The sequence below is a fragment of the Mus musculus genome, chromosome 10 (genome assembly GCF_000001635.26).
Source record: "Mus musculus strain C57BL/6J chromosome 10, GRCm38.p6 C57BL/6J".
Taxonomy (NCBI): Eukaryota; Metazoa; Chordata; class Mammalia; order Rodentia; family Muridae; genus Mus; species Mus musculus.
This window is the reverse complement of record NC_000076.6, coordinates 44,194,385-44,219,965: the sequence shown is the minus strand read 5'-3', so window position 1 is coordinate 44,219,965 and position 25,581 is coordinate 44,194,385. Positions and strand designations below refer to the sequence as shown.

At 42.2% G+C, this 25,581-nt stretch overlaps 1 pseudogene across 2 annotated transcripts in view; it reads right to left on the bottom strand.

Annotated features, from left to right (window-relative positions):
- Positions 1-380: 380 nt before the first annotated feature.
- The window catches only part of Speer5-ps1 (spermatogenesis associated glutamate (E)-rich protein 5, pseudogene 1), a 49,139-nt pseudogene continuing 23,938 nt past the window's right edge, over positions 381-25,581 (bottom strand). Inside the window, exons 3-7 of one of the 2 annotated variants that reach the window (NR_001582.2) lie at positions 23,833-23,910; positions 5,807-5,965; positions 2,480-2,623; positions 1,668-1,851; positions 381-932 (exon numbers count right to left, since the gene is read on the bottom strand). The product of NR_001582.2 is annotated as a spermatogenesis associated glutamate (E)-rich protein 5, pseudogene 1, transcript variant 1 (transcript). Of the gene's footprint in view, positions 933-1,667; positions 1,852-2,479; positions 2,624-4,451; positions 4,542-5,806; positions 5,966-23,832; positions 23,911-25,581 lie in introns of those variants that run through there. The other variant, NR_027506.1, reaches the window with a different exon arrangement.

Here is a 25,581-nt window from a genome sequence, read left to right as displayed (position 1 = left end):
ACAGGGGATCGCCAGGGCCAAAAAATGGGAGTGGGTGGGTAGGGGGGTGGGGGGGAGGGTATGGGGGACTTTTGGGATAGCATTGGAAATGTAATTGAGGAAAATACATAATAAAAATATTATATAAAAAAGAATTCAGTATTAATATAAGTTTGGTGACTAGTTGAAAGTTAGGGTGATGGAAACTATGGAATCAAGAGTGGCTTTGCAGTTTCTCTAGGTGTTGGTCCTAAGCAGCTGAAGAGATAAATAGTCCATTGTTTGAGAAGGAGAAGCACAGGTTAAATAGAGAGAAGGAAGATGCACAAAAGAAGAGTTCACTCTTAAATATGTTCAATGCAATACACACGGAATACATCAAATTCAGTCAAGCAGGGATTGTCAGGCAAAAAAAAGTTCAATTAATATAGAGTTAAAAGCAAAAAAAAATCCATTCAAAACAAGAACAAGAACGTATAACTTCTAAATAACATTGCAACAATTCAAACAAAAAGCAAAACTTTAACCAAAACTCTAACAGAAAATTATTGTTCAGCTGCTTTCTCTTTTCTAACAGAAAATTATTGTTCAGCTGCTTTCTCTTTTCTAACAGAAAATTATTGTTCAGCTGCTTTCTCTCTGCACTTTTAGCAGCACAGACCTACAGCCTGTTACTCCTCTTGGACACTTGGTGGCAGTGCAGTCGCCTCAGTTCTCTGTCAAGAGGAGTTGTCTGAAGAGAAAAGGGAACAACACCCTGAATCAGCCATGGCTTCTTAGTAAAGGCCTATTCACCCTAAGAAAAGGAATTATATGGAAGAAGATTCATCCAAGGAAGATTGTGGACGCTGGGGATGGTGTTCAGCAGGGGCCTCCTGGGGTGGCAACTCATTCTCCAAGATGCTCTCTTCTTCTGCTGTGGCCAATCCCAGCTATCTTGCAGTTTCTGAGACCTGGGAGAGAAAGGCAGTTACTAAGACACAGGCATGGAGGGGACAGGCATGGCATCTGTGAGCTGCTGCCTCCCACCACCTCAACTGTACTTGACAGTCAACATTAATATTTTAACTGAAATTATTGATGTTAAATCTGAAGACAGGCAAAGTATTCAACAACAGTCACAAAAACATGGACTGACAAAGATCAACTCAGGCTTCTATCAATTCCAACCAAGAACATGGCAAAGGAAGAGACCTCAATGGATTACAGGAAGAATGGAAAAGGGCACAGGACACCCAGATCAATGATAATGAGAAGCACTCATTTGACATTTGTACTTGGCTCTAATCCCTCCAAGGTGCAAGCACATGGGATGTCATATGACCTCTGCCTGTCTAAGGACCCAGAACTCACTCAAACCTCTGCATGGCATTCCACCTATCATGAGGACATGCAAGAATGTGACATGTTATTCACCTGTCACCCTTAGTTGACTGCAGATCAAAGCAGAGTTGAAAGGTACACTTGCCAGTGGTAACAGTGTCCCAAAAGAGGCTAATTCAGTGTCTCACAAGAGGCTAACTTCCCAGAATACTTGTGTGAAGACAGAGCAATGAACAGATACATTCTATGAGGAGGGTGGCTGCTAGGGAGTGTGGATTAGAAAGATGGTGGTGGGGAAGCAAAGATAGATCTAATGTGACAGTGGTATCAGAAAGTCATAGCCTGACCGAATTGTTTATCCCTACCTGATGTTCTTGAGTCTCAAGGTTGCTGGTCTTCTCCTGTTAGTCTTTACCACTCAGGTTCAAGTCCACCAAATATTGATGGATGATGGCCCAATCAGCCTGTACTTCCTTGCTCTCCTGCTTCAATATTACCAACTTCTTCTTTATAAGATTCTTCTTCCTCAGGATCCAGCTGGGCAGGTTACTGGAAACACACTCTGCATGGTAAGATCCTGCAGCCTCCTCCTCCCATTTCTACTTACAGGTCCCATTAACCTGACCTGTACCCTGGCTCCCATGAAGACCTAATACAATCCACCTCAGTACATCTATGACAGCTGCACAAAGGGCAAACAGCCATTTCAGGGAAAAAGAAATTTTTGCTGCAGCCCAAACGCCAAAAAGGGTCCATGTCTCTCCAAAAGAAAGAGGGATCTCCATATACCCATGAAAGCCCATGCATTGGGGCAACACCAATTAAGGTGCAAATGCAATCAGGATAGTCAGTAGAACCAAAGGGAGGGCACTCTATATCCTTGTGTTACATCTCGCTCAGCTCTGTAAAACCCTGCCTGAGCCCCAGAGGCCCAGTACAGCATAGTAACCTTCTCATGATCTGAATCACTTGTCTGTCTAGAGGCTCCTGAGGATGCCTGGAGAACACTGGCAGTGGTAACAGTCTCTAAGAGACCTAGGAAAACTGAGTCCAAAAGATCCAAGGCACACTGATGGCTAAAAAGGATAGAACCAGACCTGAAGACTCTCCAGGCCAGAAAAAAAGGAAGGTAGAAATGGCCATTTCATAAGTGTTGGCCTCCCTGACAAGAACTTACCGATAGAAATTTTTCTCCTTCTTGAGCTCCTGCTTGTTCTCTCGGGCCTCCATCTTCTTCATCTCCAAGTTGTGTAGAAATGTCATGATCACCTTCTCCTTTAACTTCAATTCTTCATAAAGAGGATTTTGCCTAGGGTAGGACCTGGCCACAGGAAGACAGAACTCTATGAACTCAGGCTGGGTCCTGGACTACTGCAGCCGTGGAAACCACACTCTTCATTCTAAATGCTGGGATTTTATTAACCTTGGGAAACTTGCTATCCTGGCTCCAGAACACCAGAAGCTAGGTTTCTTAGTCAGGGGTTCTATTCCTGCACAAACATCATGACCAAGAAACACTTGGGGAGGAAAGGGTTTATTCAGCTTACATTTCCATACTGCTGTTCATCACTGAAAGAATTCAGGACTGGAAATCAAGCAGGTCAGGGAGCAGGATCTGATGCAGAGGCCATGGAGGGATATTCTTTACTGCTCTCTTATAGAACCAAGACTACCAGCCCAGAGATGGTTCCACCCACAAGGGGCCTTTCCCCCTTGATCACTAATTGAGAAAATGCCTTACAGTTGGATCTTATGGAGGCATTTCCTCAACTGAAGCTCTTTTCTCTGGGATAACTCCAGCTGAGTCAAGTTCACACAAAACCAGCCAGTACAATTGACCCCTTGTTAACTTGACACACAAACACATCACTAGTAAGCCCCAACCCTTATATTCTTATTCATTCCCAAGGTCTAATAACTTTTAAGCATCCCAAAGTCTTTACATATTCTTAAAATTTCAATCTCTTTAACATATCCGTCTCTTTAAAAATCCAAAGTCTTGGGCTGGTGAGATGGCTCAGTGGGTAAGAGTACCCGACTGCTCTTCCGATGGTCTGGAGTTCAAATCCCAGCAACCACATGGTGGCTCACAACCATCAGTAACAAGATCTGATGCCATCTTCTGGAGTGTCTGAAGACAGCTACAGTGTACTTAAATATAATAATAAAAAAAAAATCCAAAGTCTTTAACAATTAAAAGTCTCTGAACTGTGGGCTCCACTAAAATAGTTTCTTCCTTCAAGAGGGAAAATATCAGGGCACAGTCACAATCAAAATCAAAAATTTATCTCCAACCATCCAATGCTCCAGCCAGCCCTTTGTAGCCCACGTGTCATCCTCTAGACTCCAGATGCCTGTACTCCACTGCTGCTGCTCTTGGTGGTCATCTCATGGTACTGGCATCTCCAAAACACTGCATGACCCCTTCAGTCCTGGGCCATTAATTGCAACTGAGGCTGCACCTTCACCAATGGCCTTCCATGGCCTCTCACAGTACCAAGCCTCAGCTGCTCTGCATGACCCCTTCATGCCTTCAAAACCAGTACCACCTGGGTGACCCTTACACGTTACCAAGTCCTGCTGCAGCAGGAATACAACCTTGGCTATCACTGGAACACAGCATCTTTGTGCTTTCAGAAAACACTTCCCAGAAGATGTCACCTCAATGATGCTGGTCTCTTCTTAATCACCCCTAATTTCTTAGCTCCAGCTAACCAGCATCAATAGATAAATAGTCCCAGTAATGCAAAGGTTTTGCTTTAGTAGTTCTGCTATCTTGTTTATCACAGCTGATTCTTCAGCCCCAGCTAGCCAGAACCACAGAATAATCAAACTCCAAAATAGCAATGGCCCTGAAAAGAGTCTTTAATTTTCCCTCTGAAATTTCAAGAGCCAGGCCTCCATCTTCTGCACTGTTCTCAACATTATCTTCCAAGCTCCTACACAACATCTGACAGACCTCTTAACACTGAATAGATCTTCTAGACCAAAGTTCCAAAGTTCTTCCACAGTCCCCCCAAAAACATGGTCAGGTTGTCACAGGAATACCCCACTATGCTGGTACCAAATTGTCTTAGTCAGGGTTTCTATTCCTGCACAAACATCATGACCAAGAAACAAATGGAGAGGAAAGGGTTTATTCAGCTTACATTTCCACATTGCTGTTCATCACTGAAAGAAGTCAGGACTGTAAATCAAGCAGGTCAGGGAGCAGAAGCTGATGCAGAGGCCATGGAGTGATATTCTTTACTGGCTTGTTCAGCCTGCTCTCTTATAGAACCAAGACTACCAGCCCAGAGATGGTTCCACCCACAAGGGGCCTTTCCCCCTTGATCACTAATTGAGAAAATGCCTTACAGTTGGATCTTATGGAGGCATTTCCTCAACTGAAGCTCCTTTCTCTGGGATAACTCCAGCTGTGTCAAGTTCACACAAAACTAGTCAGCACACTAGGCATCCAGATGGAGGGTGCCCTGGCTCCCTGTGTTACTCAGTAGGGCTGGAAGGGCAGACTAACCAGTTATGCTCTCAGGAGCTTAGGCTGCAGGTCTTTGCCCACCAGACACCTGTGATTGTATTTCCCCTGTTTTCATAAAAGGGATTCTAAATCCTGGACAACTAATACTGTAGAGACAGATATTACACATAATTGTGGAGATGAGGCCAGACATCACCTCAGATTTATAATCTGCACAAGGGATACAAATGTATGAACAGTTGTGACCACATAGTCAAAGTGTAATGCTATTTAAAGTGGGGACTACCAGACCTCAGGACCCACATCACCTGGAAACTGTTAGGCAGGTAAATCCTCAGGCCAAAACACCTACCCCTAGATTCCAAATTGTGAAGAGAAATAAAAACATACAAACCGTATTCACAGAACTGTACCTGTGCATGCACACAGACTCACACACTTAGACCTATACAAAAGATGGAGAAACAAAGAGTGAGAGAATGGGAGAGAGAGAGAGAGAGACAAAGAGAACTCAATGAGAGGTAGAAGAAATGTATGCAACATTACTGCCTCAGAGTATAAGGCACACAGACAAAGAGGAACAGGCATGAACCTCAGGCATTCTAATCAAGCACTGAGAAGCAACATGTGGGACCAGGCCCCTCCAGCTGCTACCTGGAGGTTCCAGCACTCAGTCACCTGCCAGACAAGTAAAAACACAACTGCAAACACCCATCCCCTAGAAACCTCCTGTCAAAGGCTTTCCAAATGAACTCTAGGAACTCATCACTGCCTCTATCCCTCAGTTCTTCACTCAGACTCCAAGTTCCTCTTTTCAAGTGGAGGGAACAGAAGAGTCCATTTCCCTTCTCACTCCTGACAAAACTTCAGGTGCTGCCTCTCCTCTAAGAAGTATTTAGGGGCATGAAGTGGGGCCCAGTTATGTTCTGGTGGTATAGCTTCCTAGAACCCACCCCTTTAAAATCATAAAATAAGGGAGGCATTGCAGACCCCAGACTGACACCACAGTTTTGGAGCAATGTATACTTCTTGTTCATGGATGCTTCTGTCACGTAGCTCAGGTGATCTCTCAGCTCATTTGTCTCCTCGTAGTCAGCTGGATCTCTTTGGTCAGCTCCTCCTCTTTTTTCTCAAACTGCTTCTTGCTTGTGACAGGTACAGGGGATGATGTCTGTCTGCGAGCCACTGTACGTAGATGAATACAAGAATATTTGATGTGAGAATGCAAAGAGTGTAGACTGACCACAGAGAAGGAAAACATGCCTGTAACCTAGAGACACCACCAAGAGATTGGTCCCAGCATGAGATATCTTCTCAGTGGATCTCAGTTCTACCATCACTCTAGAGAGATCAGGCGATGTAAGTAGGCAGATGTTAACTCAGTCTCCATAAACATGCTTATGAGGACCAGAGAGATGTCTTCTCCAGGATGATTATCAATTGCACAGGGTACAACTTGGCTTCAGAGCCCTGAGCCCTGGGTTTCACAAGTCAGATGATAAATTCACTGTTCAAAAGGCTTTGAGCTTTGGAGATGATCAGATATCCTACCTGTTACTCTAAGCCAAAGAATTGGCTTAAAAAGTCATGCAGGAAGGCAAAAGACACCAACAAGAAGACAAAAAGGCCACCAATAGATTGGGAAAGGATCTTTACCTATCTTAAATCAGATAGGGGACTAATATCCAATATATATAAAGAACTCAAGAGGATGGACTCCAGAAAATCAAATAACCCCCTAAAAAGATGGGGCTCAGAGCTAAACAAAGAATTCTCACCTGGGGAATACCGAATGGCTGAGAAGCACCTGAAAAAAATGTTCAACATCCTTAATCATCAGGGAAATGCAAATCAAAACAACCCTGAGATTCCATCTCACACCAGTCAGAATGGCTAAGATCAAAAATTCAGGTGACAGCAGATGCTGGTGAGGATGTGGAGGAAGAGGAACACTCCTCCATTGTTGGTGGGATTGCAAGCTTGTACAACCACTCTGGAAATCAGTCCGGTGGTTCTTTAGAAAATTGGACATAGAACTACCGGAGGATCCCGCAATACCTCTCCTAGGCATATATCCAGATGTCGTCCCAACTGGTAAGAAGGACACATGCTCCACTATGTTCATAGCAGCCTTATTTATAATAGCCAGAAGCTGGAAAGAACCTAGCTGTCCCTCAACAGAGGAATGGATACAAAAAATGTGCTACATTTACACAATGGAGTACTACTCAGCTATTAAAAAGAATGCATTTATGAAATTCCTAGGCAAATGGTTGGACCTGGAGGGCATCATCCTGAGTGAGGTAACCCAATCACAAAGGAACTCACACAATATGTACTCACTGATAAGTGGGTATTAGCCCAAAACTTAGGATACCCAAGATATAAGTTACAATTTGCAAAACACATGAAACTCAAGAAGAACGAAGACCAAAGTGTGGACACTTTGCCCCTTCTTAGAATTGGAAACAATCACTCATGGAAGGAGTTACAGAGACAAAGTTTGGAGCTGAGACAAAAGGATGGACCATCAAGAAACTGCCATATCCAGGGATCCATCCCATAATTAGCCTCCAAACGCTGACACCATTGCATACACTAGCAAGCGTTTGTTGCAAGGACCGTGATATAGCTGTCTCTTGTGAGACTAGGCCGGGGCCTAGCAAACACAGAAGTGGATGCTCACAGTCAACTATTGGATTGATCACAGGACCCCCAATGGAGGAGCTAGAGAAAGTATCCAGGGAGCTAAAGAGATCTGCAACCCTGTAGGTGCAACATTATGAACTAACCAGTACCCCGGAGCTCTTGACTCTAGCTGCATATGTATCAAAAGATGGCCTAGTCGGCCATCACTGGAAAGAGAGGCCCATTGGACTTGCAAACTTTATATGCCCCAGTACAGGGGAACACCAGGGCCAAAAATGGGAATGGGTGAGTAGGGGAGTGGGGGGGGGGGAGGGTGTGGGAGACTTTTGGGATAGCATTGGAAATGTAATTGAGGAAAATACGTAATAAAAAAAGAAAGAAAAAAAGTCATGCAGGGGGAGAACATGGTCAACACAATGATCAATTTCCCCTCCTGAAACACCAAACACCCCAGAAGTAGCAATAGAATCCCCCTCTGTCTGGGTGTATCAACAGATAGTTCCTTGTTTACAGTATAGAAATGCCTGCCATCCACAATTGTTGATAAAGAAAGGTAACGTAGGAACTGTCACAAACAGGTCAGATTAGTTCTGAGAACATGAGGTCATGGTCTGGAGCACCATTCTCTCCCTGGCACTAATGTCAGATAACTACAGGAGCTAAAAGAAGCCATGGGCTGAAGTGCAGGATTTCCCTCCTCCTAACTGGCACAGCTTAGACCCGGTGTCACTCCTGATGGTCTCATTCTGTCCCCATGTAACACCCACAATACCCAGTGCAAGTAAAGACTTGAAGTTCATAGCATAACAGCTTTGACCTTGCCAACGCCTGCCTTACGGGATGGAGAAAGTACTGTTCTGAAATCCTGGATGTTCAAGAATTGTGATAACCATGGAAATTTTTTCGCTACCAGAGTCTCCAGTTCCACATTACTAGAAAGGCCAGCTCAGGCCACCCCTACCAGGAAGCTCAACATCCACTTTCCAGGATATACTCCACATTCCCCAAGTCCACCTCCTTCGTCCTTCATTACTCTCAGATGGAAGGCCACCATCCTTCCTCCCCTCTCTGGTCTCACTCCCATCCATATTGGCTGTCTGAAAAAGTCTTCTGAGTCGGGCAAACATGGCCAATCACTGAAATGGCCAGACACCAACTGGGAAATCTCAGTGAGCTTGTTGTCACTACAACACTGGTGACATCACAGAGGTTGCTAAGAACTCTCCAGGAGACAATAGAATGTCCAAGAAGGGACTGCTGATGTCATGGACTACATACAGCCTTTGGTTCCCTGCTAATGTTCTCCCTGTACTGACAGGAAGCTGTACTGGCTTGAGTGTGGTAGGTGCCACAGTCATGAAGCCTTGTGCTTAGCATTTGAAATTTGCCCCAAGATCCCTTAGGAGGGAGACATGCAGTCATCATGCTTCTGACAACCATCTAGAGATCTTTTGGCAAAGGAAACTAAAATATTGGAGCCACCAATAAGTGTTCCTCAGATTGTGTGGGGGCTTTTCTCACTGTACCAAACTCACCAATCAGTATTGCTTACAGTCCTCTGTGTACCAGACCATGAGATTCTGTATGAAGTAAATAATATATTCAACAGAGGTGCGGATGTGCAGGCAGAAGGTATAGGGAAATACAATAGACATAGGTTAGTTGACAGAGCAAGGGCCTAGCATCTTGTATTTGGGTTCATGATTGGCCCCACAAGCCACACAAAACCCAATCTCAGTCAAATATGAATGATTGATTAAATGCACACCCTATTGTTGGTTGATCAGAGCCATAGCTAAGGTTTGGGGGGGCTTCATCATGGCCCCAAAAATCTGTCTGTGTTAACATAAATAGAAAAACAAAAACAAAAAACAAACAAGACAAAACAAAAACAAGTGAACAAAGCACATTTAGTTCCTATGAAGTTAGGGAAATGTCCAGTGCTTAGTTTTGATCTTGCTATTTTAGATACAACAGTGCATATTGACCCTTAATTTGAGGGGTCCCATGGAATGTTTTATAGACCATTGTAAGATTAACAAACCTCATACAGAACATAACAGGATGTGGAACACCATGACTTTGCTCTGAGTCAAGTTGTTTTTCTGTGTTGATGATTGGCTGTCATATGACAGCAACAATCTGAAATAGGGGGCAGACAGAGAACACAATGGCTATTGCTATACTGGGCAGTACATGCCTTAGCATTAGATTATCCAGGTCTCTCACAATGACTAGTTCTGTCTTCACAGTTCTTGGAGGCCCCGATTGTAAGCCCAAATATTGGAAAGTGCAAGCAGAATTGTCTGAGCTCAAGGTTGACCTGGCCCACATGGGGTATTTGAGACTCTGTTTCAGAAAACAACACTGAAACACACCCTACATCCAAGGCCTCATTTACCAATCCTTGTCTATTATAAAGTACTTAGCATTCTCTCCCTTCCAGTCTTTCTTCCTGGGAAGATGGACCAGTGAAAATGATCTTTCTATTTTAAGGACCATGTTCTCTTTTTCCCTAAACTGACATTAATAACAAATGAGAGTGTCATTATCTGAACAACTGAGTAATATCCACTGCTGCTAGCCTAATACTGTGCCTCTGACAATCTTAGCTTCCTTTAGTGTTGCTGCCCAGCAGGAAGTATCAAGTGCTGAGGCCAGAGCTCAGAGAACCTGTCAAGGGGCTAGACAGAAACCATGAGAGACACTCCACTTCCTTGTCCTGAGATGAAATCCAGCAACACAATGTGAACTTGGTGGCTAATTAACCATACATCATACTTCTACCTCCACCTTTCTGCGTTCAGTACAGGAAAGTGTTCATGCACCTCCATGCCAGATTTATCTTGATATATGTCCCAGGGCGCAGACTTTTTAGAGAGTTGAGTGTAATCAAGCAGTTGGTGCCCTCGGTAAGATGTGAAGATTATCAATAACAAGTGACCACACTGTATTTGTTTAAACATTAGTTGAAAATTGAGCATAACTGAGGAGTGGGACACCAGCACTGTGTCATGGCCTTTTTGTGCCTATACCTGGCTCAAAGAGAAGGTGGGAGGAGACCTTGGATTTCTCTGCACGGATAGAGTGAGGTGAAATCCTCATGACCAGGCTGAGCAACACTGCTGAGGCCCCTTATTTCAAGTAAAAAACACATTCTCTGTCCCTTTTTCCAAAGAGCCCCTGTTGAGGCCATGGACCTTGTATAAACATGGTAACATTATGCAGGCATCTTTCCTAATGATACAAAGTTCTCTCTGGTGAGGCTTGCCCCCTTACCATATCTGTAGCAAGTTTGTCACAAGACAGCAGTCTACTTCATGCTGTTGCTGTAATATGCTTCCCAGTTGTGATGGTTTGTATACTCTTGTACCAGGGAGTGGCACCATTTGGAGGTGTGGCCTTGTTGGAATAGGTGTGACCTGGTTGGAGTAGGTGTGTCACTGTGGGTGTGGCCTTCATACTCTCACCCTAGGTGCCTGGAAGTCAGTCTTCCACTAGCAGCCTTTGGATGAAGATATAGAACTCTCAGCTCTGTTTGTGCCATGCCTGTCTGGATGCTACCATGCTTGATGATAATGGACTGAACCTCTGAACCTGTAAGCCAGCCCCAATGAAATGTTGTTTTTATAAGACTTGCCTTGGTCATGGTGTTTGTTCATAGCAGTAAAACCCTAACTAAGACAGAAGTTGGTACCAGGGAATGCAATGTTGCTGTGATAGGCCTGACCATGCTTTCATTTCAAAGAATGTGGATTTGGAACACAGTGGAATGCTTTAAATGTGCCTTAATGGGCCATCCTAGTAGGAATAAGGAAGACATTGTTGCTGGGAGTAATTTGAACTGTGTTGACCTGGCCCAAGAGATTTCAAAGGAGAAGAATTTCAGAATGTGGCATAAAGACTGAGTTTGTGGTATTTCGGTGAAGAATGTGGCTACTTTTTGCCCTTGACTGAAAAGTCTGCCTGAGACTAAGGTGAAGAGCCTCAGATTAATTGCATTGACAAGGGAAGTTTCAAAAAAGCCCAGCAGAGACTTTGTTCTCTGGTTAAGTCTTAAGAAGAGAAGTTTGAACAAGCATAGCAAGCTTAGAAAGGAAACATATAAAATACATGGTTTGAGTATTAAAGGGGTACCAGGAAGTGAAATGGAGCAAAATGCTGTGTTCTAGGAAATAACAGATTAAGGGAGTGGGACCTTGGGGCAAGATCCTACCCAGCTAAATTAAATCCAGGCCTGGTGGTACACACCTTTAATCCCAGGAGACAGGCATGCTGATCTCTGCGTTCAAGGCCAAACTACAGAGCAAGACCCAGGAAAGCCAAGCTTAGGCAGTGAAGGATTTGGAAAACAGAAAGCCACTGACAATGTAATAGAACAAGCAGGTCATGTTCTAATTCCTGCAAGCAGCAGCACTCCTCGGCAGCTTCAGCCATGTGGCTCTGGCTCTAGAGTTAAGAATGGAAGGAACTACTGAGACAATTGATGCTGTTTAGCTGGAGCTAAGAAATTAGCAGTGATTAAGAAGAGATCAGCATCACTGAGGTGAAATCTTCTGGGAAGTGTTTTCTGGGAGCACAAAGAAGCTGTGTTCCAGAGATAGCCAAGGTTGTACCTTGTGCTGCAGCTGGACTTGGTAATGTGTAAGAATCACCCAGGTGGTACTGGTTTTGAAGGCATAAAGGTGTCATGAAGAACAGCTGAGGCTTGGCATTGTGAGAGGTCATGGAAGGCCATTGAAGAGGGTATAGCCTCAGCTGTAGTTGATGGCCCAGGACTGAAGGGGTCATACAAAGGATTTGAGGCTTGGCACCATGAAGAGAGCCTATGAGAGGCTATTGGTGAAGCTTAGTTGAAGTAGAACACCCCAGTGTATTGGAGATGTCAGTACCAAGGGATGACCACCAAGAACAGCAGCCATAGTGGAATGGATCAACCTGAGATTAGAGTGCTCCAGAGGGCAGAGCTGGAGAAGTGATGCCAGCCCTTAGGAGGAGTCCAAAAGATCAAGTGGAATCCCAGACACTGAAAGAAGAAGCTGTAACAATTGGTGCTGGCACAACTGGCGGTTATCATGTAGAAGAATGCGAATCGATCCATACTTATCTCCTTGTACTAAGGTCAAATCTAAGTGGATCAAGGAGCTCCACATAAAACCAGAGACACTGAAACTTATAGAGGAGAAAGTGGGGAAAAGCCTTGAAGATATGGGCACAGGGGAAAAATTCCTGAACAGAACAGCAATGGCTTGTGCTGTAAGATCGAGAATTGACAAATGGGACCTCATAAAATTGCAAAGCTTCTGCCAGGCAAAAGACACCGTCAATAAGACAAAAAGGCCACCAACAGATTGGGAAAATATCTTTACCTATCCTAAATCAGATAGGGGACTAATATCCAATATATATAAAGAACTCAAGAAGGTGGACTCCAGAAAATCAAATAACCCCATTAAAAAATGGGGCTCAGAGCTAAACAAAGAATTCTCACCTGAGGAATACCGAATGGCTGAGAAACACCTGAAAAAATGTTCAACATCCTTAATCATCAGGGAAATGCAAATCAAAACAACCCTGAGATTCCATCTCACACCAGTCAGAATGGCTAAGATCAAAAATTCAGGTGACAGCAGATGCTGGCGAGGATGTGGAGAAAGAGGAACATTCCTCCATTGTTGGTGGCATTGCAAGCTTGTACAACATCTCTGGAAATCAGTCTGGCGGTTCCTCAGAAAATTGGACATGGTACTACCGGAGGATCCAGCAATACCTCTCCTGGGCATATATCCAGAAGATGTTCCAACTAGTAAGAAAGAAACATGCTCCACTATGTTCATAGCAGCCTTATTTATAATAGCCAGAAGCTGGAAAGAACCCAGATGCCCCTCAACAGAGGAATGGATAAAAAAAATGTGGTACATTTACACAATGGAGTACTACTCAGCTATTAAAAAGAATGAATTTATGAAATTCCTAGGCAAATGGTTGGACCTGGAGGGCATTATCCTGAGTGAGGTAACCCAATCACAAAAGAACTCAAATGATATGTACTTACTGATAGTGGATATTAGCCCAGAAACTTAGAATACCCAAGATAAGTTACAATTTGCAAAACACATGAAACTCAAGAAGAACGAAGACCAAAGTGTGGACACTTTGCCCCTTCTTAGAATTGGGAACAAAACACCCATGGAAGAAGTTACAGAGACAAAGTTTGGAGCTTAGACAAAAGGATGGACCATCTAGAGACTGCTATATCCAGGGATCCATCCCATAATCAGCCCCCAAACGCTGACACCATTGCATACACTAGCAAGATTTTGCTGATAGGACCCTGATATAGGTGTCTCTATTGAGAGTATGCCGGGGCCTAGCAAACACATAAGTGGATGCTCACAATCGGTTATTGGATGGATCACAGGGCCCCCAATGGAGGAGCTAGAGAAAGTACCCAAGGAGCTAAAGGAGTTGGCAACGCTATAGATGGAACAACATTATGAACTAACCAGTACCCCGGAGCTCTTGACTCTAGCTGCATATGTATCAAAAAATGGCCTAGTCGGCCATCACTGGAAAGAGAGGCCCATTGGACTTGCAAACTTTATATGCTCCAGTACAGGGGAACGCCAGGGCCAAAAAGTGGGAGTGGGTGGGTAGTGGAGTAGGCGGGGAGGGTATGGGGGACTTTTGGGATAACATTGGAAATGTAAATGAGGAAAATACCTAATTTAAAAAAAAAGGAAAAAAAAAAAGAAGCTGTAACATTGAAAGTGCCTTGGAGACTTAAAGATGTTAAAGATTCCAGAGCCATGGGATACATGCTAAGGAAAGCTGCTAACAGGGAGTGGAACTAGCCCAGGAGAAAGCAGTTTGTTGCAGTCAACAAAGATGAAAAAGGAATGGAGATCTGAAGACCACTTTGACATCAGCCATGGAGATGCAGAGTTTGGAATTTGCCCAGCTGGTTTCCTGCCTTGCTTTGGGAATTACAGTTAATTAGTTGGATGAATCTCAGAAGAGACCTTGAACTTTGGACTTTTAACATTGTTGAGACTGCTATAGACCATGAGGACTTTGAAAGTTGGACTAAATACATTTGCATTATGCTATGTTTAAGTATGGCCCCCATAGACTCATGTTTTTGAACAAGTCTATGAGGATCAGGGAGTGGAATGTGATGGTTTGTATATTCTTAGATCAGGAAGTGGCACCATCTGGAGGTGTGATCTGGTTGGAATAGGTGTGTCACTGTGGGTGCAGCTTAAGACTCTCATCCCAGTTGCCTGGAAGTCAGTCTTCCAATAGCGGACTTTGGATGAAGACATAGAACTCTCAACTCTGCCTGTGCCATGCCTGCCTGGATACTGCCATGCTCCCACCTTGATGATAATGAACTGAACCTCTGAACCTGTAAGCCAGCCCCAATTAAATATTGTGTTTTATAAGACTGGTCTTGGCCATGGTGTCTGTTGACAGTAGTAAAACCCTAGCTAAGACAATTTGGATATGCTGAGAAGTAGTGTCAGCAGGAGGATCAGGTCATGGATGACACAGAGGTTAGGGGCATCATGTACCCTGAGAAAGATTAAACACTCTTATTGAGCATGAGTGTAGAGACTAATAGCCTTAGTTCAATGAAGTGCTTGACTTCTACTGCTCCATCCCAGTGGTGTGCTGTCTGCAGGAATGTTAACCCAAGTACAGAAAATTACCTGATTCATACAATATTTTCTTTCCTACATTGTGCTGTACTCTTGGGAAAGATTTGGAAGATTTGAGACCCTATGGCACATTTTTACGTTCATTAAGATATACCATTCTAGTGTAGATAATTTTTTAAACTTATACCCCAAATCCTTTGGACTGGTATGGTGTGTGTGTATCATACTGTGGGAGGAAATTGTCTATAGTAAACACAGTGCTGTGTGACAGCAGACACTTGACTGGCCAGAACTTTGTAACAGCAAAAGTAAGAGTTTTTAAAAAGTTCACCACCCCAAATAGGAAGATTCCATTATGAGAACTGGAAAAAATTCCCTCCAAATTTTTGTCTCTTTTTATTCTACCTTTTAAATATATTTTAATATTATATTTACTTTTATATTGCTAGCTTTTTCCTTTTTTGTTCTCTCATGCGATATATCCCAACTACAGTTTCACCCCTGCCCTCTCACCAGCTTCTCCACGGACCCTCTCTTCCACGTCCAGTGCTCCATCCACTTCCCCTCAGAAAAGAACAGCACCCCCAATATGAATAAAAAAAAATGGAATAGCATAATGCAGTGATACTAGGTTCAATACCTCATATTAATGTAGGATGAGGCAATTCAGTAGGAGGAAAAGAGTCCCAAGTGTAGGCAATGGAGTCAGAGACACCCACACTACTACTGTTAGGAGTCCTCCAATACTTCAAGCTAAACAAGCATAACATATATGCAAAGAATCAGGTGCATACATGTATTCAGATTTTGTGATTGCTGCTTCATCTCTGTGAGCCTCTATGAAGCCCTGCTTAGTTGATTCTGTGGCCTTGTTCTCTGGATTCCTTGCTACCCAGTCTTCCTCAATCCTTTCTCTCTTCTGCTGGGTTCCCCAAGTTATGCATAATGTTTGGCTCTGCATCTCTTCATATGCTTTTATAATCTGCCATAAGAAATATCTCTAATGATTATAGGCTATGCACAGATCCATGAGTATAGCAGAATATCATTGGGAATCATTTCATTTACACTTTCCTTTTGGACCAGTAATTTTGGTTGTGTTATAGCTTTCTGGGCCATCTAGCTTCCCTTCCTGTCATTCCAGACAGTATTAGGTACAGAATTCCTTTTGTGGCATTGGCCTTAAGGGATACTAGTCATTAGTTGGTCACTATCACATGTTTCAAGCCATCATTGGGCCATCATTGCATATTTTGTAGTCAGGGCATGTTTTAGGTAAAATACTTTGTCTCAGCTTTACCACTGAAAGCTCTTTCTGATTACAGAAGATGGCTGGCTCAAGCTCCATATACTCCATTACTAGGAGTCCTTGCTATGGTCACCCTTATATGTTCCAGAAAGTTTCCTCTGCCCTAGATTTCCATATGGCCTTCCAAGGATGGGACTTTTCCATCTATTTGCTTACAAATTTCATGAAGCTATTTTGTATTTACATTTGAGCAATAACTCTATTGTGTAAATGTTACACAATTTTTTATTCTTTCTTCAGTTGATGGGCATCTAGGTTGTTTCCAGTTTGTTGGTATTATGAATGATGCCACTGTGAACATAGTTGAGCCAGTGTCCTTAAGACAGGATGGAGCATTCCTTTGTGTATGTCGATCAGAGGTATGTATAGGTGGGTCTTTTGGTAAGTTTATTGCCAATTTTCTGAGAAGCTACCATATTGATTTCCATAGTGGCTGTTTAAGTTTGTACTCCCACCAGTAACAGAGGAGTGTTTTCCTTTCCACATTTTCCCCAGCATGAGTGCTACTTATGTAATTGATCTTAGTCATTCTGATAGTTATAAGATAGAACATCAAAGTAGTTTGGATTTGCATTTCCCTGATCAATAAAGACATTGAACATTTCTTTATGTGTTTGTAGTCAATTTTATGACTCTATGAAAAATTTTGTTTAGATCTGAACCCCATTTTTATTCAGATTGCTTGGTTTGTTGATATCTAGTTTCTTGAGTTCTTTTGGCTTTTTTGAGTTATTTGTCTTCTATTGGATGTGGAGTAGATGAAAACCTTTACCCAGGACATAGGCTGCTATTCTCTGTCTTATTGATAGTGTCCTTTGCCTTATAAAAGCTTTCCAGTTTCATGAGGTCCCACTTATTAATTGTTGATATTAGTGTCTGTGCTATAGGTGTTGTATTTAGGCACTTAACCCCTGTGCTGATGTATTTAGGCCATTCCCTACTTTCTCTTCCATCAGGTTCAGTGTATCTGGACTTATGTTGAGTTCTTTCTCTATGTGAATTTGAGGTTTTTTTTCTGGGTAATAAATATAGATCTATTTACATTCTTCTAAATATAGATATTAAATTAGATAAGCATAATTTGTTGAATATGCTTTTATAGTGTATTTTTTGGCTACTTTAAAAAAATGTAAGGTGTTTGCACTTACATTTGGGTCTGCATCCATATTTTTAGATTATAGTCAAAGAATGATTCTACTGAGTAGCTGTGATGCATCATCATAGTCTAAGTTACTATCTCCAAATGAATACCAGGAAATTGAGGGTTACAAAAATGTATTTCTCTGAGTTACTAAAAGAGTATATCTAGTTTGTGTTCACCTACATGGAACTGTGAACTTGTATTCCGTTGTTTTATAAATGTATCACAGAGGCCTAAATGGGGAAAAGATTCTTATTCAAAGGCAGCAAGAATGCAACATAATGTAATTTTTCCTTATTGAGGAAAACTATGACTGGAAATAGGATTCCTAACACTTAATAAGGTAAAAATGTGAAACTTCCTGTTAACTTTCTTTCTATCCTCCCCAACGAGCCTTTCTTAAGAAGCCTTTCTTACTAATTGTGTATAGGAAGCAAGGGATAACTCTAAGGGTAGTCAGATTATTTTCTATTGTGATTAAAAAAATACTGTTTTTTCATATGAGAAAAACCATAATCCAAAGCAACTTGAAGAGAAAAGGAAGTCCGTTTACAGTTCTACCTCCCATGAAGGAAACTAAGGGCAGGACATACAGCAGGACAGGTTCTAGGAGGCAGGAACTGAAGCAGAGGCCATAAAGAATGCTGCTTATTGCCTTACTCTCCATGGTTTGCTCTGCTTAATTTCTTTCTTTTTTATTAGATGTTTACTTCATTTACATTTCAAATGTTATCCCCTTTCCTAGTTTCCTCCTGAAAATCCCCTAAACCCTCCCCCCTCCTACTCCCCAACCCACCCACTCCCACTTCCTGGCCCTGGCATTCCCCTATACTGGGCCATATAATCCTCACAAGATGAAGGGCCTCTCCTCCCATTGATGGCCAGCTAGGCCATCCTCTGCTACATATGCTGCTAGAGACATGAACTCTGGGGATACTGGTGAGTTCATTTTGTTGTTTCTCCTATAGGGCTGCAGACCCCCTCAGCCCCTTGGGTACTTTCTCTAGCTCCTTCATCGCGGACCCTGTGATCCATCCAATAGATGACTGTGAGCATCCACTTCTCTATTTGCCAGGCACTGGCATAGCCTCACAGTAGACAGCTATATCAGGGTCCTGTCAGCAAAATCTTGTTGGTATATGCAATAATGCCTGGGTTTGGTGGTTGTTTATGGGATGAATCCCAGCTGCTTAATTTCTTTAGCTACTCAGGCCCTTGTGGTCAGGTGGTGCCACTGTTAACCTCATGTTGGTCCTTAGCACATCTACTATTAATCCAGACAATCTCACCACAGACATTCCAGCTACCAAGCCAAACAACCTGATGTTTTCCCTAGACCAACATTGCAGGGAGGACTGACTCCTATCAGTTGTGTCTGTCTTTCATGTGTATGCCTTGGAATGAACATGCCTAAATATTCATACATACAAACACATAATAAACACATGTAAAAATATCTTCTTACTGACATTTTCCTCCTCTTTCTAGGAAACACAAAATATAAGTTTGTATTCATTCAATGTAATCCAATATTCTGTTCATTCTGTTTTCATTTATGATATACTCTGCAAGCATAGCAGAGTAACACTAATAGAGTCAGGGATTGGTGTTTGCCCATGGGATGTGTCTCAAGTTGTCCTGATTATTAGTTGGCCATTCTGTCAGTCTCTGAACTTGTTTTGTTTGCCATATAACAAACACATGCTGAATCCCTCTTTAGGTCAGTCTATAAAACTCGAGTTTCTTGTTTCTTCTCAAATTGAAAATGCAGCTATTTCAGAACTGAGGGCATAACACACCTCATATTTCTCTACTATGACTACTTTCTTTCATTTAAATCACTGTCTCATTGATTCCACATATTAGGAGACCCTATAAACATAGTACATTCTAAATGGAACAAAATAAGTCAAGAAACAGGTGAATAGGGAAGTGATTATTAGGTTGTGGATGAATAACTATGATCAAAAGACACCTAAGAAGTCCTCAAGAAATCAATAACGAAAAGAAAAAAGAACATTGCTTTTATTAGGTTTAGGTATGGGCCTTGAATTCCTGATCTCTCCAATACTTTAACATGCAGGGGTGTTGTATCTCGTCAAATGCTTTTACTGCTGGTAAGGAGATGATCATATGATTTTTTTCTTTGAGTTTGTTTATATAGTTGATTACATTAAGAGATTTTCATATATTAATCCAACCTTGCATCCCTGGGATGAAGCCTATTTGATTATGTTGAATAATGGTTTGGATGTGTTCTTGGATTCGGTTTGCAAGAATTTTATTGAGTATTTTTGCATCGATATTCATAAGCGAGATTAAAGTTCTATTTTTTAATTGGGTCCTTTTGTGGTTTAGGTATCAGAGTAATTGTGGCTTCATAAAATGAGATAGGTAGTGTTCCTTCTGTTTCTACTTTATGGAATAATTTTAGGAATATTGGTATCAGATCTTCTCTGAAGGTCTGCTAGAATTCTGCACTAAATTCATCTGGCCCTGGGCTTTTTTTAGATGGGAGGTTTTTAATGATTTCTTCTAGTTCCTTGTGCGATATGGATTTGTTTAGATAGTTTACCTGCTTGGTATCTGTCTAGAAAACCATCCATTTCATCTAGATTTTCCAGTTTTGTTGAGTATATGTTTTTATAGTAGGATCGAATCATTTTTTGAAATTCCTGTTTCTATTGTCATGCCTCCCTTTTCATTTCTGATTTTGTTAATTTGAATACTGCCTCTTGGCCCTTTAGTTTGTTTGGTTAGGGGTTTATCTATCTTGTTGATTCTCTCAAAGAACAAACTTTTGGTTTTGCTAATTCTTTTTGTTTTCTTTGTTTCTCTTTGGTTGATTTCAGCCCTGAGTTTGTCTATTTCCTGTCTTCTACTCCTCTTGAGTGAGTTTGCTTCTTTTTGTAATAGAACTCTCGGGTGTGTTGTTAAGTTGTTAGTGTAAGATCTCTCCAGTTTCTTTACCAGGGCACTTTGTGCTATAAACTTTCATCTTAGCATTGCTTTCATTTGTGGGTATGATGTGTCAACATTATCATTAAATTCCAGGAAATCTTTAATTTCTTTTTTTTTGGTTTCTTCCCTGGCCAATTATCATTGATTAAAGAGTTGTTCAGTTTCCACGTGTATGTGGGCTTTTTGTAGTTTTTGCTGTTATTGAAAACCAGCCTTAGGCCATGGTGATCTGATAGGATGCATGGTATTATTTCAATCTTCTTGTATCTGTTGTATCTGTTGTATGGTCGATTTTGGAGAAGGTACCATAAGGCACTGAGTAGAAGATGTATTCTTTTGTTTTAGGGTGAAAAACTAAAAAGTGGATTTTAGCAAAAAAAAAAAAAAAAAAAAAAAAAGGTAAAGTAAAAGATACCCAAGATACAGTCTACAGAACTTAAAAAGATGAACAAACTGAAGGAAGGGCCCAAGTGAGGATGCCTCAGTTCCACTTAGGAGAGAGAAGAAAGCAATCACAACTGCAGAGGGAAAGTGGGACCTGGATGGGAAAGTAGAGAGATGGCAAGCAGGGGAAGGGGAGTGGAGAGGCGAACCCGATCAGGTATTAGGGGAGGGAAAAGGACTGTTTCAATCCAGGCTTAGAAAAGATACATTGAAGTCATGATGCATAGGCATCTGCAATTCCTTGACACAAGAGAAACATATCTTCTTCAAAACTTAAGTTATCAGGTTTTTCTCCCCACTGTTATTCACAGCTTAAACAAGATTTTATAGCCAAGCATAACTCTGGGACTCTCTCATCTTAAAATAAAGCTCTTTTCACAATGGCACCAACTGATAATAATTTTAGAAATGCACAGAGAAGTCAAAGACTGTTTTATATTAGTTTTCTGTGGCCAAATGCCAGTATCTTCAAAACTGATGGAAAAGTATTTTCCTTACAGTTCTGGAAGGCAGCAGTCTCACGAAATAAACTCATGGACGAGGAGATCATTGGACATCCTCTATACTCCAGGTTTCAGTCTAATTTATTCTTCCAAGAAACTACCATATTAACCTGAAAAATTTGATCTCCCACCATTCTGCTATCTCTTTTACTGTAACCACTCTGTGTATCTCAACTACCTCTCTCCCTATTAAAAAAAAAAACACACGTGGTTATATTGATCTCCTATATATTTCAGAATGTCCTTTCCATCTCAAACTCATAACTTAACTACATCTGACTAATCCTTTTGACATGCCAATTTCAATTTCAAAGTTCTAGAGCCTAGACTTGGATAGTTATGGGAAGGTTCAGTGAGGTCCATTATTCCTGAACTATTAGCTCCTATCCTCTTCTTAAAATTCTATCTTTTTGAAGTTGAAAAAATTCAGAGGGAATATTTATTAATTAACTGAGTAGGAACACACAAAAATCTCAAGGTGTATAGGTATTTACTCAGTATGTATGAGTTAGAGTTTCTTAAGAAGCATTTGCATGCTTATAGAAGGCCGCAATGCGTACTACAGTACCATCAACCCACACTTTCATAGGAAGTTAAAATCCAAAACCAAAGAATTTACTTAATATAAGGCCAATTGATAAAGGAAAGTTGAGTGTTTCTGGAATTCCCTTTATATTTGCACCTATCGATATTAAAGGAGGCGAGGTAAGAATTCAGATCCCGGGTGACCTACAAACTAATGATTCACTTGTTTTAAGTTGAGGGGAACTGCCATTCTTCTATTAACATTCACTGAAATTGTCCTGACTGAATCTTCCTGAGATCCTGAGACTATCATGAGAGAACTCAGAAATGTCTTCCAAGTCTTCAAGATCAGAGATACAGATACAGATGTTAGATATCAGCAGAAAGAGAGTAGAGAGAAGAGGCAGGGAAAGCAGCATTACTATTAATCCAAAAGCTGCTTGTGTGCTACTTCTTATGGGGACTGTGCTCTGTGTATTGAAGAAACTGCTTTATAACTAGGTGTTTATTCTCCCACATCACTCTAATCCAGGCCCTGAGAAAATCTGTGGGTTTAGGCATAGGCTGCAACAATCTCTAGCCTTTCATAGATGTTTCTAAAAGTCTCCAAGGATTCCATGGCTTCAGGAAATCCTTAGGGTGCTTTGAGCAGACAGTGGTGTTGCTGCTTGAATAAGGATAATTTCTCTAGTTACTGCTCAAGGAGTGTCAGAGACCATCCCGTGAGAAAGTGAGCCCTTCACAATCTCCCTAACAGGCTAAATGGCCTTGTACTATAATAGTCTGATTGCAAACCTCTAATAAGGCCTGGGGAGGAAGCATGGAAGGTCCCAAAAGGCATAAGCCTATGCCAGACACCTGACTTCGGTGAGTCCATCATGGCTCTCGGGGTGCCATCCAAGTTTGCTGGAAACATTAATTGCAATAACTGATCCGAATGTTGCCACCCCTTCGTAAAAGGGAGGTTGAGGAGAAAAACACACTCAGCATTCTTCATACTGAGTAGCATTAGCTGTGTGTATAGTAGCAATTGATGCATTTACTAAGGATAAAATCAATTCTGCGGAGGAGGGAGATCCAGCAGGTAAAGTGGGCTGGAATACAGTAGTCCCAGGTGGACCTAAGGTAACAGTCTGTGGAAGACTCGGCTTTCTAGGATATGAGGAATGTAAAAAGAGATTGGGGCCTATAGCAGCCGGCCCTAAAGATGGGGTGTTCTTAAGTAACTGGATTCTGAAAGTTACTCCAAAATCTTTTTCATTTCTATAGATACATAAACCCCACTCAGCTCCTCATGTATATTCCCAATTAAATTTTTTTCCTGCGTCAGTAAAGGAGATCTCTAAGGTGTTGCACCATCCTTTGGAAGTCTGGTTGGAGCTAGCACAGGCAGCATAATCGGGCCTGCTCTGGACCTTTATTAGGTCCCAATCAGAAGTGGGTTTCCAATAGGTGTCTCCTGTGGTCTCACAGCCCCAGGAAGCACAGAAATAATCGGGGGCGAAACCACATTTATAATTAAGAGTGCGACTCCTGTGACTGGGGCCAGGACAAATATATATGCCCCATCTTTTTAAAACACTGGCAAGTGTTTTCCTACGACTTAAACTAGCACATCCAGGAGTGGTATAGGCAACTTGTCTTGGATCGTCAATTGCTTGTTCTTGTGGCAGGAATTCTGAATGAGTTCCCCAGTCATTATGACCTCCTAGGACTAATTTACAAAGATCGACTCTCAGGATGGGCCATGGGATAGAACATTCAAACTTGCAGGTGGCATTAGCTACGTCACCTGCCTTGTTGATGATCACCCAGGTGTAATTATAAAGTCGATAAGGATTTTTCGTAACTTGGCCTACCACTGGCTTCTCATCAGGCAAAGACACAGCCAAATCTTGATGCTCAGAAGTGACTTCTTTCTCGGCGCTTTCATTTTTCTGTAAAGAAGCACATTTAGAAACTTCCTCAGGGTTTTTCTTCCCTGGACAATTATAAGGTTTAATTAGGCGCTCAGGAAGCCATCTCTGTAGCTGTGGCTACAATCCATCAGTGTCCCGAGAGACCTACTGTCTGAAGCTTCTTATCCATCCCACCGCCTGATGCTACTCCCAATCCTCTAACCCCCCTTCTCTTCCGGTCCAGCTTGGAAATCGCCTTATTAGCTTCTGCCATCTTTAATGACCCAATAAACAATTAGGCAACCTTCCCCTACAATGTACCACCTCCCTTTCCACTACCTATTTCTGCTTACTCTCTCAGCCCTCACTTCCTTGGCTCTGCCTACACCTAATCCTACACCCTGTTCCCCTCCTGATCCCCTCTACCACAATTCCCTCCCTTCACCCCACCTCCAGTGATTATTTTATCTAAGAAATTTTTTATAGAAAACATAAATCACCTAATGGGCTCCCTAATTCTTTTAATTGCGTCAATTCAGCAGAATCCAATTACACTAGACCTTAAAAGGCAAATATATTTTACTGATTGCACTACCATAATAATGATGGCATAGTGACAATAGCGAACGTTTATAATTCCTCTCATTCTAACATGGCTTATCAAGCCGTACATGAAGCCTCCTGGCATCTCTGAAAGAGAAATCATGCACACAAACAGCAAAGAAAGAGCTGCCTCTGAAAGTCTCCACCTCCCAGGAGTCTTCTGCCTCATGGAAGAGAATGTCCTTCCTGACTTTGGTAATAAGGCAAGAGCCACGTTACCACTTCCAGTCTGGGAACTGGTCAGATTGCTAATGTCCCCCCAGGGACACCAACTCCTGCTTTACAGTCTGTCTCTCAGGTCCCTCCCTGCTTTAAAACCCCTGGTTGGACCTGGCCTTGATAGAAGCATCTTCTTAAGCCCTAGTGCTGGGATCAAATTTGCTGAGATCATTTGGAGCATATGGCACAGACAACTCTTAACGCACACTCTGGATCTCAAAACTGCGAGGTGCAGAACAGCAGCCTGGCTGGTCGACTCCTCTTCCCACCCTCTATCTACTGTTGGTTGGCTGCAGTGCTAGTGTCCTGAAAGGTCACAATTTAGGTGACAGCCCAGAGCTGGGTCTCAGCAGAAGTCTGCTCAAAGCCATCAAGGAGCCTAGGAGAGTACTGCTCCTAAGATGCACAGAAGCATCCGTCCATCTTCCTCTTCACTCTTCAAATGAGCAAGCTAAAGCCTAGGAAGGCTTTGTGACTTGTTGACATCACACTGATGTTCAGTGGCAAAAATGAGGATATCCCTAGCTCCTCTCCCACCTGTCCCTTCTTCTTCACACTGGACATCAAGAGCTGGTTTTTAGGAGCCTCCTAATAATCACCATAAAGAGAAAAAGAAGAAGCTCTGCCCATGACTCTAGAGAAAGGATGAGGTTGCTTCAGAATGGTATTGTAGCAATCGAAGCATAGCCCTCAGAGGACTGATTGACTGACTGGCTAGCTGGCTGACTTCTTGCATTTTTATAACACTCTGAATTGGATTTGGGGAAAGCACCTCTTTGCCACACATTTTCACCCTCAGAAATGCATGATCAGGAGATGGACAGTCTACTATGACCCTGGCCACCTCCGGCCTCATTTAATTAATTTAATTAGAATAAGCACTAATGA